A 13551-nucleotide genomic window follows, 5' to 3' on the forward strand; every position below is an offset into this window, starting at 1 on the left:
CGCCGGCCGCCTCAGCGTCGCCAGCCCCACGCCGTCGCCGCCCGAGCTGCGGCACGTCCCGCTCGTCCGCCGCCGCCCCACCGGCGCGCCGCTCCGCCTGCTCCGCAGCGTGGTGGCGGTCGAGCCGCGCCCCGCTTCCTGCCGCCTCCGCCGGCGGCGCCCACTCCGGCATGGAGCGCGAGCTGATGGTGCTGACGCCGCTGACGCCGTCCTCGGAGCCGCGGCGGCGCGCCGTGCGCCGCGCGACCTCGCTCTCGCCGCTGGCCGTGCTGTCGGAGCCACAGCTCAGCATGTGGTCGGAGGAAGAGGAGGGCGCCGGCAGGCCGGGCGCGCGCGCCGCCGGCCGCAGCGGGGGCGACGCCAGGGCCGACCGCATCGAAGCCGTGAGGTCGGCCGGCCAGCGACCGGCGCCGTCGCCGTCGCCCAGCTCTGTGGTCGCTGCGGACGTGAAACTGCAGTTGAGGCTGCCATGACGCGCTGAGTTGGGGCCAAACACAGGGGAGCGTGGATGACGGGAGCAACAGGTGAGGATAACACCGTGATTCAAGTGTTTCAAGGACCCACGGCCGACGGATGTGGATTCGAAACGCTCCACAAACTGTACTTTAATTCCCTCCACAACTGGAGTGGACGGACACAGCTGTACCAACCAAAGGACCCGAGATTCACACTTTGTAAAATAATCTGACTGGGATGGGGCAGAACACGCAGCAAAACAAAAAACTGCAATCACTGGTGACAATCTGCGAAGACATACTCAGAACTCACCGCCTCTATAACCACTCCAGCTATCCTATGCTCTCCAACAGGCACCAGTCCGCCCCTACTGCTCACCCCTATCTATGCCAACAGAGTAAGCCTCGCCTCACCACCGCGGCCCGACAGTCAGATAGGCCAGCCAGTCACGCAAGCCCGACAGTCATACAGGCCCGACAGCCACGCAAGGCCGACAGTCACGCAGGCCCGACAGTCACGCGGGCCCGACAGTCATGCAGGCCTGACAGTCACGCAGCACGTACCACGCGCTTCCTTGGCCAGCTCGTCGGCCAGCCGGCGGCGGACCCGAGCCGAATCCTGGAGCGCCTCCTTCAGTCGCGAGCCGACACCTAGCGGCGTCGAGGTGGCCAGATGACCACGTGACGTCACCACCTGACTGCGTGACGTCACCAGGCCACTGGAAAGGCCTGAATCGGTCCGCGAACGGCCGCCCATGGCTGCACCTGGGAGGGAGGGTACATTGCATAACTGCATGATGTAAAATGACACCTTTGGCTCCCCAATGAAAATTTACACAAACAATTTACATGAGTTAAGAATTAAACAAAGCTCCTATTTCAGAATACATTTTGAAGCTTGCCAGATGCATAATGACCAGTCACCTAATAAGAAATCACTTAATCTTGCATCTTAGTGATGACAGATAACTGACATTATTGATATATTCTTATTACCACCAACACTTGTATGTACTGACACTGGTAGATATAGAATAAGGGAAAATTAATGATAAATCAAAGGTTATTGTCCTGCCAGAGGATACTGATAAACAAAATAAAAAAACATTTAGTGATAAAAACCACCATTAGCCAACCTGTTCACAGTTTGACATTAATGTTCACACCCAGAACTGTGGATAAACTCTCAACTTGCTGCCAGCATCAAGCAGTGCTTTCAGCCAGTGCCATCTGTGCAACCAATTCTGAATTGCAAACACTGGTGCGAGCCAATGCGAATTAGACTGGACAATCTAAAGATATGTGAATGTGATAATGAGGATGATATGCACATTATGTGCAGTCCTCAAACAGTTTAAGATATGTAATTGTCATGCACCATGGTTTCAGTGTGTTAATGGGATATCAGAGCACTGCAGGACCATGCCACAACTTCTGCTGCATCTGACTTGACCTTATTTGCATCACTTTCTCTGAAATCTCATCATGCAGAATGGCTGATACTGAGTTACTGATCTAGGGTGGGCCAAGCTGACAAATCAGTGAGATGCAACCTAGTGATAATGCTACATGCTACATGTTGTTAGTAGCATCATGTGGCCAGCATGATGAACTCATGGCACAAAATTGTGTGCTAATGCATTTAAGCACCTCAAAGACTTAGCATGCTCCCAAAAGAGGAAACTTCTACCGTGGTACTCACAATGTACCAAAGTAATATACCACTGGGATAAAAATCAGGAATAAGAAAGACAGCATCTAATAATCACACAGACAACACCAAATAAACCTTTCCGTGGGCCAACTCATAGAAGGAAACATCCCGGGATATTCACACGAAAATCGGTAGGTTTGGCTAGATCTTCATCTGAGAGTCACTGAACTCTAAGCCCATTCTCTTTCTCTGACATGCTTTAATTAGCTAAGCATGTTAATTTTTTAAAGAACCAACCTCCAAAATAAAATAGCCGGTCTTCGAACCTCGCCCGCTTCGCCGTTGTCCTAAATAGGCCTCACACATATCCCTCGTACCGCGTTCCCCATTCCCCAGATGCATCCTTTGGCGCCATTCATATTTGTCACAGCTGCGCCGTATACCACGGTTTTGGAGCGATTTCTAAAAGACTGTCATTGGGCTGAAAGCACTATTTTATTAACATACCCAAGCTGGTTGGCCTTCTTGGTCTGATGAAGTCTTAACACACGCAAATTTTCCGAAATGACGTCTTCATGCATGTATATATGAAAAGCAAGGTACTGGGTTTCTCTATCACTTCTTCATTTCTAAACTATCTGACGTTTGTTTCCGATTGTAGAAGAAAACACATTTTCACAAGGTTAGGTCATATGAGGTCATGATGGGTCATGCGGTATTTATGCAGAATCCTCTTCTTTTCAGCTACTCACGGCCAGTGATTGATCGCATCCGTGTACTGTAGGCATGTGGTTTGGTATCTTAGTTCGAACTGGGCCTCCCGTCGCTTTCTCCGTGGGGCAGTTTTGTGGCCGAAAATGATACAAAATCGATGATGATATTTGTATTGTTATGACGCATCTGAACACGAAACAGGCGAAATAATGCTATTTCTGCTGACAGATTAAGGCTAGGTGTTTCTCGGTTTCATACATCTGGATGGAAGCTAACAGATCTTGCGGATGGGAAAAGTTGGTCATGTAACATACATTGTCATGCATTCTTTGTGTTCATTTGTTGAAAGTGAAGTTCGTTAAACAGACTTGTGTATGGCAGACAGTTTTGAGTCGGGGTGCGCAGCAATACGAAAGTTCGTTGTTTTAGTAAACCCGTGGATAACCTATGTAGAATGGGTAACAGTTTAGGCTCGTTCAAATTTTGTAAAAATAACTGGTATGGAAGCGAGCGTGTCAAGACGTCTACGGCATGTTATTTACATGCCTCAAATTCATGCCTCAAAATCTTACTGTTTGTGCTTCTTTTGAACATTAGTAGTAAAACTCTACGCAACATGGTAGAATGAAGGGGTGCCTCAATAGAATAGCGCTTTCGGCGCACTAATGCGGCCTTTAGAGAGGCGCTTTTACTTTCCGATCAGGAATGGCACGTGCCCCAGTGCTCCTCCCCTTCTTGATCGTCGCTGCGTAATCTCTATGCTGCTTAGGTTAAGGTCCGTTCAAAATGAGGTACCAACATTACGACATAAAAGTCGCCTTTCGTCAAGCTAAGCGGGCAAGTCCGTTAATAACAGATTGATGAGGTTGGAACGTCGGGCCCGCGGATTGTCTCCCTATCACTTACACAAGATGGCATCCCTGTCCCATTTGCTGCATGACGGCATTCGGTGGCATCGCCAACCGACACTTATAGTCATGACATCAAGGGCGTCGGAAGATCTAGAAAAGTGAGGGGCATGGCAATATTGAAGGCGATTCTCGTCATGCATCTCTAAATTGCTAATGTTATATATCCTCAGACAGCGCGAAACTAACGCCAGACTGTCCCTACACCAAGTCAGAACATAAACAATTATATAATTATAACATTAATGATATAATATATAATAACATAACATATAATTATTACATATAATTACTATGCAATTATATAAACAATTGCTTCTCGAATCGCCTCCGTCATGCAGCTGGCTGGCGCAACTACCAAAGCATATCAGAGCGGCCCGGTCGAAGCCCGACTTGCGGAGATTCTGCTCGACTGCCTCGCGACGACTCCAAGTGCGCACTGTTGGTCATGTCGGGGTTCACTGTAGCGGCAATGGGCCCCAGGCATCGTCCGTCACCAAACAGACCGTTGTTCTTGTGGTCTTTTCCACGCGCAAGGTCTGTCTCCGCCGCGCCGAAACAGTCTTTTGCTGACCTGATCCGATTAATCGGAGCGGTTCGGCAGCAGGCGTGCGTGCTCGGGCGGGAATAGCTTCGGGCGTAGAATAGCCTCGGAGCGTAATAGCTTCCGGCGTGACGTAGCCTCTGGCGGTGAATAACCTCTGGCGTAGAATGGCCTTGGAGCCATTCTACGCCAGAGGCTTCCGGCGTGACGTAGCCTCGGGCAGAGAATAGACTCGGGCTGGAAATAGCCTCGGGCTGGGGTTAGCTTCGGCCGTGAATAGCCTCGGGCGGAGAACAGCCTCGGGCGAGGAGGCCAACGGGGAGAGCTTGGCCAGCTGACCGTGGGGAAAGGGAGAAGGAAGACAAAACCTACGCCTATGCCCAAGTTCATGGATATGTGTAACAATGTTCCCGTCTGCCGGCTCCTGACAGGTCAGCTGCCGCCCGCGTGGTCGGCACGTCTGCGGGCTGGCCGCTGCTCACCTCACCTTCCAGCTACCGCTCGTAACCGCACCACTTGGTAACGTGGAGTGCTTCATCGTCTGCGTGTAAGGCGACGTGCTTTGTCTTTGTGGCAGGTCTGTAAACTGAGGCCATGCCTGACAGTAACACTACGATCGAGAACAAGGTTGTGGGCAACGATGTTGGTGGGGTGCCGGCACCTATGAGGGTGACACAATGGCGTCCCCCAGATTCTCCGTGATGGGAAGGTTTACTTGTTTCAGTTCCTAGTTTGATACCCTTTTTCTCTATGCACATCTGGAATGGTGACACACGCCTTAGATTCTTGCCGCTCTGCCCGTCGGAGGTGAGTCGAAATGTTGATGACCTAATGACGGCAGACCAGCATGCTTCGTATCAGCTGGCCGTGTCCGGTTTCAGTGTTTTGTTTGAGGAGATCAGTGCCCTCAATGCCCATGCCAGGCTTCGGCAGCTTTGGTCTGATCCTCATGAGTCTGTGGATGTTTTTGTAATCAAGTTCTGAAAGCTGGTGCAGGAGGCCTTCTGGGCAATGGTAATAGCACAGTTCGCTTCAGCTGTTTTCTTGGCGGCCCTACGCGGGCCATATCAGGTCGATGGGGTGTCCGATGGCATCGCTTCTTTTTCGGCCGATGTCAAGAGGGTGCGTAATGTGACACGCGGCGAGAATCTGCGATCGTACCCGGTCCGGCGACAGGTCCGGGAGCACCAGCCTTCGTTGCTTCAGCAGCCCTTGACCCGGATGGAGCACCTGAAGCAGCGTGTTAGTTGGTCGGTCTCAATGACTGTGTCAACCCTAGTGAAGACGGCTCCATCCCCTGAAGTTGGTTGTTTTTCTCCTGTTGGCGGGCGTGACAGACGCCCCTCGGGAAAGTGCCTCGTCTGTGCTTCCTCGGGGCACTTGGCGGCTGCCAGCCGACTGCGTGACTGTACCTGCTGCAGCTGCGGGCGAACGGGTCACTTGGCTCGTGCTGGTCGCGCGGCCAGTCTGGGAAACGGACCGGGGACTCTGCTATGGGCCCAGAGCGGAAGGAGCTGGCTTTCACCGTCCGGGCCAGCAGGGGCGACAGTCGCACAGACGTGACTGGTAAGAGCAGCGTCGCATTGCGGAATACTTAACTTTTGATGCCGGGATATTCGGTACGGTGACCAGCTGTCTATTAGACACCGGCTCTACCATCAGCGTATTGCATCATTCAGTTTTTGAGTCCATGTCGGTCGTCAGGCTGTGCAAAGCCTCCACTCAGGCCAGGACAGCGTTTAGAGATCCTCTCCCAATGTCCGGCAGAGTATCAAATTTGAGGTGGGAGATGTAGCTCGGATGATCCTGTTCTTTCTGTGTAAAGCCATTGATGAAGCTCCTGTCTCCTTGGCCTGCACATTATGCAATATGTTCCCTGTGCCATAAACCTTCATAACCGGTTGTTGATAATTACCCCTGCCGAGTCTGTCCATACAGCATCAGTTGAAGCGACATCCGTTGAGAAGGCTGTCGTGGGAAGGATTTTTTCAACACCACCTGGGTCACAGCTGGTTATTCCAACTTCCGTTCACGATTGCCATGGTCAGGGTCCAGCTGTAGCTGAACCCACATGGGACCACCCGGGAGTGAAGGTAGCCAGTTGTATCGTGGACATGGACCATTCTCCAGTGCCTGTCATAGTACACAATGTCACAGCGGAGCATGCCACTGTTCGAGAGCACTCGATAGCCTGGTGGCACAACTTGATCTTAGTCACCAGGCTACCGGCCTACCCAATCTCTCACACCGATGGCTCGCTGGAGTTGCTCGCCGGTTCGTCGTTGTACTGCACGCCTGACATGAACGCTGCCTGCTATGAGATTCCCATAAACCCAGCTGACAGGGATAAAACTTTAATCACTAACCCGTTCGGCAACCCAAGGTACATCAGAGTTTGCTTTAGGCTCAGTTCTGCGCCGTTTTCATACGCAAAAATGATTAAACATTGTTTTCGGAAACCTTTCTCCAAGGACCTGCTTCACTTACTTCGACGACATCATTGTGCAAGGAAAGGAATTTTGCGGAGAATTAAACGGCCTGGTCTTTGTTCTCTGTCTCCTCAGCTCGGCGACCCGAGTCTGAATTTCTGTGCGCGCAAATTCTTTCATAAACAGGTCACATTTCTCAGTCATGTGGTCTCTGGGAATGAGTTAACCACAGACCGCGAGAAATTTAGAAGGTGCGCAAGTGGCCGGAACCGCGCACATCAAAGCAATTGTCCAGTGCTTTTGTAGGACGAGAATCATACTTCCGAAAATATGTAAATTGCTTTGCGAGCATGTCGGGCACTATATTCCGTCTGACCGCCCGGGACACCCGATTTCAGTAGGCCACGGAGGCTCAGCACGCTTTCGAGAGCATAAAGCAGGCGCTCAGTAAGCACCACTGGTGGCGTTTCCTTGTGTTGATGACGATGCCGGCACGTTCACGTTGGACTACGATGCCTGTGATGACGGGATTGGTGCTGACCTTCTTCAGGAGCAGGACGTTGTTGACCGTGTTATCGCTTTTGGAAGTCGCTGCTTGTCAAAGTCACATAAAAATAATTCAATCGCAAAGAATGAGCTGCTCGCTTGTGCTATCTTTATCCAGGAGTTTGCACACTATTTTCGAGGAAAATGTCCCAGCTAAAGACGGACCCAGCAGCGGTCAGTGGCTTCTAAATTTCAAAAATCCACCAGGAATGCTGGCTAGGTGGTTGGACGTACTCGGCAGGTTTCATTTTGTGATGACGTGTCGCGTCAGACGGAGCCTGCTGCCGAGTGTCGCCATGCGTCTGATGATGAGGTGTCGTGTCAGACTGAGCCTGCTGCCGAGTGTCGCCATGTGTCTGGTGATGATGTGTCGCGTCAGACTGAACCTGCTGCCGAGTGTCTGGCCCATGAGTCTCTTCAGCTCAAACAAAACAATGACATGTCTATCGCTGAGATTTCCTGTCACTTGTCCTCAGGCAAGCGGCTACAGGAACGTCTCTCTCGCACGAGGCACACCCTCTGCTGTGGCTTGGGGATCGACTTCGCTTATTGGAGGGAGTACTGTTTCGAGAGTGCAAAGTGTGAACCCGCTGCCCTGAGCAGCTGCAGATGGTCGCTCCCATGTCTGATCCCTGATATTTTGACATCGATGCATTCGGGTCCGAAGAGAGTCGCGTCAGCTCTGGGAAACTGTTGGCGCAGGCGCGGCCTCGTTTCTGGTGGCTCTCGATGACTCCTGATATACACAGATTGTGCACAGAATGTGGCAGATGCAGTTTATGTCAGTCACCTATTATCCAGCTCCGTGCCTTAATGGGAGAGCTGTATGTCCTGGAACCATAGGATGTTGTATCCATGGATTTTTTTACTAGCTTACCCCTCACGGTGCATCAACACAAACACCCGCTGGTCTACTACGAGCATTTCGCTCGGTGGCTGGAGGTATTCCCTCTTTCAGACGTGTTTGCTTCTACGGTTGCGCACGTCCTCAGTGATGAGTCATTTTCTCAGTTTGGGGGCCCTAAGAACTTGCGCTCAGATTGTGGGTACAAATTTCAAGAGCGAGCTGATTGCCGATGTATGTCGTTTTTTGGGGATCCGCAAAACCAGCGTGAGCAGTTTTCATCCACAGGAAATTAGCCGGTGTGAGCGGATGATGACAACTGTGCTGGGCATGCTGTCCAAGTATCTGGGTGACAGTCAACATGAACGGGACCAGCACTCGTCGCTGCTCATGCTTGGATACCACTCAAAAGTGCAAAAATATGTAGGTTACAGCCTCAGGGTTGCAAAAATCTCAATGTTGCTTTTTGGTGCTGGGTCGAGAACTTCGCCTGCCGGTCGATGTGGAGATTGGTGCAGCCCGTGCGCTAAAATACACCCGTGTGTCAGCTTATGCGGAAAAACTTTCTGAGGGTCTGCGTGGCGTTTACCTGGAGGCTACTCGTATGTCCCACCCAAGTAACGTGATGAACAAGCCCATGAACGAGCGGAAAGTAAACACTTTATTTTCAGATTGGCGATAAAGTGCCACTTTTCAAAAACGTTTCAAAAAGAGGCGAATAATACAAATTGTTCCGTACCTGGAAGCTGGCCGTCAGTGTGTCTGTTCACGGTCTTCTCGGGATAGTTCAGGAGATCGGCCTGCTCCCGGCGTTCTTCTCGGATCAGACGTTCCCTCGACTGGGTCACATTCCGTTTGATGCCGTTGCTGCTCGTGTCACGGTTAGCCATTGTAGCGTAATTGCAGCGTAAAGAAGTCACAATAAAGGGTGGTCCACATCAATGTTGACCATGGCTGGGATGAGCTGCCAGTGGTATTTCGGCCATATCTTTGTCGTGGAGCCTGTGACATCGCGAGGATCTTCCTGCTTTGTTTGTCGGGTCTGGCTGCGAGCTGTGCAGAGCTATCACATTGGTTTTGTTAGTGCCGTATCTGACCATTGGCTGCGCGCCGTTCGGCTCGTCCGATCGGGCCGTTCAGGCCCGATCTGTCCCATGTACTTTCCGGTGATGACTGATACTTGGACCACGGAACGCGGTTGCACCAGCCCGGTGGGTTAGACCGCGCTCGTATATGTCGGAGCGCTATGAGGCACTTCCCTGGCGAGTGAAAGATGCCGATGCGGGCTCGTTGGGCGGACGTTTGGCTTTTGTTTTCACCATGTGCGTGGAAGTGTTGCCTGCCTGGGAGACGCCTGTGTGGGATTGGTCGTGCTTAAATGAAACGCTGGATGATTTTGTCGTCTAGACCGTGTTTTGTTGCTGGGGCAGTTCGATATGTAACTCCTCACGCATAATGTTTGCAATAAAAGATGGTGTTATCCTTGTCGTAGGGGAAAAAGGGTAACAGTGCTGCTTGTGTTTACCTCTCCACCCCCGGCCACGCGGCTCGTCCCGTCCACCCGGCGGTCGGAGGTCGCGGTGCCCGGGGCGCTGTGACCCGGGCGGTGATTGGTTCGCGGCGTGCCGGTCACTCGGCAGGTGACCTGTGGTCAGGGCCTCTGTGCGCCGGGAGACCTAAGGACGGACGCTGGCCCGGTGCGGGCGGGAAGGTGTCGGTCGCAGCTGGAATGCAGGTTACAAAGTTCGCTACGTTTCCCGAGCTTACATACATATGTACGAGCCATGCCAACGGCATCTGACCAGAAGGCCCACATAGAGATAGATGCACATAACGCTGCTCTTCAAGGCGCGTCTTCTCAGAAGAGTTGGCTTACGTGGCCTGGTACGGCAGCATTGCATGACACTGTCCAGCAGGCACGTATTGGCGGATGCGGCCCGCTGGCCGACGCCGGGCACCATTTCTGAAGGTCACCGGCCGGTTTCATTTTCGGAGAAGGCTTACCGTTTGTGTGACGCATCGTACTGCTCCTGCCTGCCACCCCTTGCCTGGCTTAGCCTGGCTTGCTAAGTTCACTCAATTAAGTCATAAATGTGGAACATTGACATGTTTTATGGCAGTGATGACGATGTTGTAAAACATGCAAATATTTTGGGCCGATATTAATCACAATGAACTGTGCAACATGCCTATGTAAGCTAGATGTCTCAATCTTACCCGAGTTGGCCTTGCAGCGTATACTTTTCGAGACCGGTTTTTAAAAAAATCGTTTTCCAATCCATTGCTGACGCTCCACTGGATCGAAGAGCGTTCAAGCCGCTTAACAGTTTGCAGACGATGTTTTCACGTATGCCATACGTATGCCATATGTATGTTTCACGTATGCCATATGCCTTTCCGTGTCATATGTGCTCTGGCTAGTGATGGGTGTCACTAAAAGTACTCTAGAATGGAAAAGTCCGTGGTTTGCGATCGGGTGCAAGTAGCCGGCTGCACAATCGACCAGCTTATGTCCGCTGTCAAACGGTTTGATCTCGTGTTGTAGCGACACCGGACTGTCAAGATATATTACTAGTTTCGGCCCATGTTGTGCAATTTTTTACCATCATACAATTTCATGCTTACGACATCGAATGGGTGATGCAACATTATGTTCGTAGGCGCATTTTTGACAGTGGTGAGAGTTTGCTGTACGTGCCGCGAGTTTTCTGCTCCCACCAAGGTTAGTGAGAACCGACGCTCCAGCCATGGACGGTGACGGCCGGCGCTTCTACCATGGACAGCGACGGCCGACGCTCCTGCCATGGACGGTGACGGCCGACGCTCCTGCCATGGACAGTGAAGGCTGACGCTCCAGCCATGGACGGTGACGGCCGACGCTTCTACAATGCACAGTGACGGCCGACACTCCAGCCATGGACGGTGACAGCCGACGCTCCAGCCATGGACAGTGACACCCGACGCTCCTACCATGGCCAGTGGCACCCGACGCTCCTACCATGAACAGTGACGGCCGATGCTCCTACCATGGACAGTGACACCCGACGCTCGACGCGTTGGTGGAATTACACATGCCTTTTTAAAAGGCAAAATACTTTTACAACCGCAGCCAAGTAAAACACATGTTTCTTGCCCTACAACCATTAACCCCTGTCATCACTCGCGTCGCTGCATTCTCCCTGCTCGAATCGGAAGACAAGAGAGCAAATTATCATAGATGAGTAATATGCATCACGGGGTTTCGAAAACATCCGCCATTTACAATTCATAACGACGAACGCTAAGCTTGAGCATTACTAAGCTCGTCGGCGGCAACATATTTGGTTGGTGAGTGGTAAGGAATGGTAACTAGGTAAGTAATGAGTACCACAGGCTCTACTGACAACATTAACATGCATTGCATTGCATAACAATGCATTTTTTACCGATGCTCTTTATGTTTGAAACTCTTTATCTCTCATGCTTCAAAAATAAGTTTTTCTTCCACGCCCTTTCGACAACTTGTTTATGTGTCAGCACCAGCTTATTTCGAAAAAGAGCAGCATTAAATCCCTTCAAGGGCATACCAATCTGCCATACGAGACAATCATACCGGCTGTTCAACAAATTCCAAAGATCTTTGCCCCCTCCGCTCGATTTCCAAATTGAGCTTCGAAAAGGTTTGGAATTTCAAAAAGCTGCAATCCTATTGGCAACTCTAGAAAATAGCCCACAAAGACTGTCACCTCACTGCCCAAGTGTCCAGCGGTCTACCGTCTGGATAAGGGAAAGGGGGAGGGAGCTTTAGTCGACTCCTTTCCAACCAACCACGGCCGTTGAACATGCTTTGCCAATGTAGGGGCAACTGTCCTTCCGCCTCCATCCCCCCCCCCCCCCTACCAAACATGCCGTTAATGACCGCGTGCAAGTCGCGCTGGCGGGATGAAAAGGATGGCGGATATCAAACATATTTACATGTCGTATTGTTTTCAGAACGGCAAACAACATGGTACGAAAAGACGTTTCTGAAGCCGAGTAAATCCCAAAAACCTGAAATGTTGGCGTGTGTGTGCTATATCTTCCGTTTTATTTTATAGCCTCGCCATATAGCTATAGTACGACACGCAGTCAATAATGAAAAGTAGATTTCACTGTGTAGTGAACAGTGGTAAACATCTCAAAATGGATTTCAACTTTGAAATAACATGATGGCATATTACAAGCCCCAGGAGCACGAAGGCACCACATAGACCAGGGTGAATTCTGCACCGTTCTACATCTTTCACTGAAGAATAACTCTGGCCTTTGCTGAGTATGGAACGAAAACAACATACATTTCAGGACTGACACATGCGGATTTCCTGGGCCTCATCAGGTATGGGAGGCCTTCACTTCAGCTAAAACACGACTTAGCGTACCCCAGTTGCTGTCAGCTCCTCGCGATCCAAGATGGCATCTGATTCATAATGAAATTAGAATCTTCGGAAGGCTAGTGTCGTTGAATAGTTACTCACGGTTTAGCGTTGTAAAGCGGAACTCCTCTGACGCAGGCTTTTTAAAGACTCCATAGACGGACAGAACGGTTTCCTACAGGCTCACAGGCGGACTGATGGCTTCTCACAGGTTCACAGACGGACTGAGGGCTTCTGACAGGCTCACAGGCGGACTGATGGCTTCTCACAGGCTCACAGGCGGACTGACGGCTTCTCACAGGCTCACAGGCGGACTGACGGCTTCTTACATGCTCACGTACGGACTGAGGACTTCTTATAGGTTCACAGACGGCTCGGAAGATTGAAATCGAACAGCAGATGCAGTGGCCTTCGTGAATGATAGCCATTTCGATCTAGTCTGGAATTCCATTAGCCATTTCGCCATTTGCCATTTCGCCAGCCATAGCCATTTCGATCTAGTCTGAGTTCGCTTGGGTTGCGGCATTCCACGCTTTCATCCAAGTATTTCAACTCATCAAAATCGTGGAATTTCGTCAAAAACTACATATTTTTGTTGGATACCAGGCAACTATAGCACAGTCAGCAACGGAAATGCCGATTGGAACGCGAGAAATTCCCTTACCCTCCTTCGATCATTAATATACATGCTGACCCTCTTGCCGCCAGGGAGCAGGACAGGCCGGTCTGGCCGTTGCGGCGCAGTACACTTTCCCACCGACCCCTGCGTTGACCCGCAATTTCGCAAGCAAATTTCGCAAGCAAACACAAAACCGAAGCTTACTGTAAATTCAGATTAGCGTGGCACAGGCCCGCAAAACTCCTCGTATGATGGAAAATAGCATTGTATGTTCTAAGCTTATTTGACCTTACTCGCCGTCCTCGAATTTTGTATTTCCGTAACTTTAACCATAACGCATTAAGATATGTAACAAAATTGATAGAAGGTGGCATGTGCCCCTAGAGATCACTCCGTGCGTACACGCATCTGATCAGAACTCAGGCAAAAGCATATTGCACTGATATA

This window comes from Pollicipes pollicipes, unplaced genomic scaffold (assembly GCF_011947565.3).
Source record: "Pollicipes pollicipes isolate AB1234 unplaced genomic scaffold, Ppol_2.1 Scaffold_7262;HRSCAF=8765_pilon_pilon_pilon, whole genome shotgun sequence".
Lineage (NCBI taxonomy): Eukaryota > Metazoa > Arthropoda > Thecostraca > Pollicipedomorpha > Pollicipedidae > Pollicipes > Pollicipes pollicipes.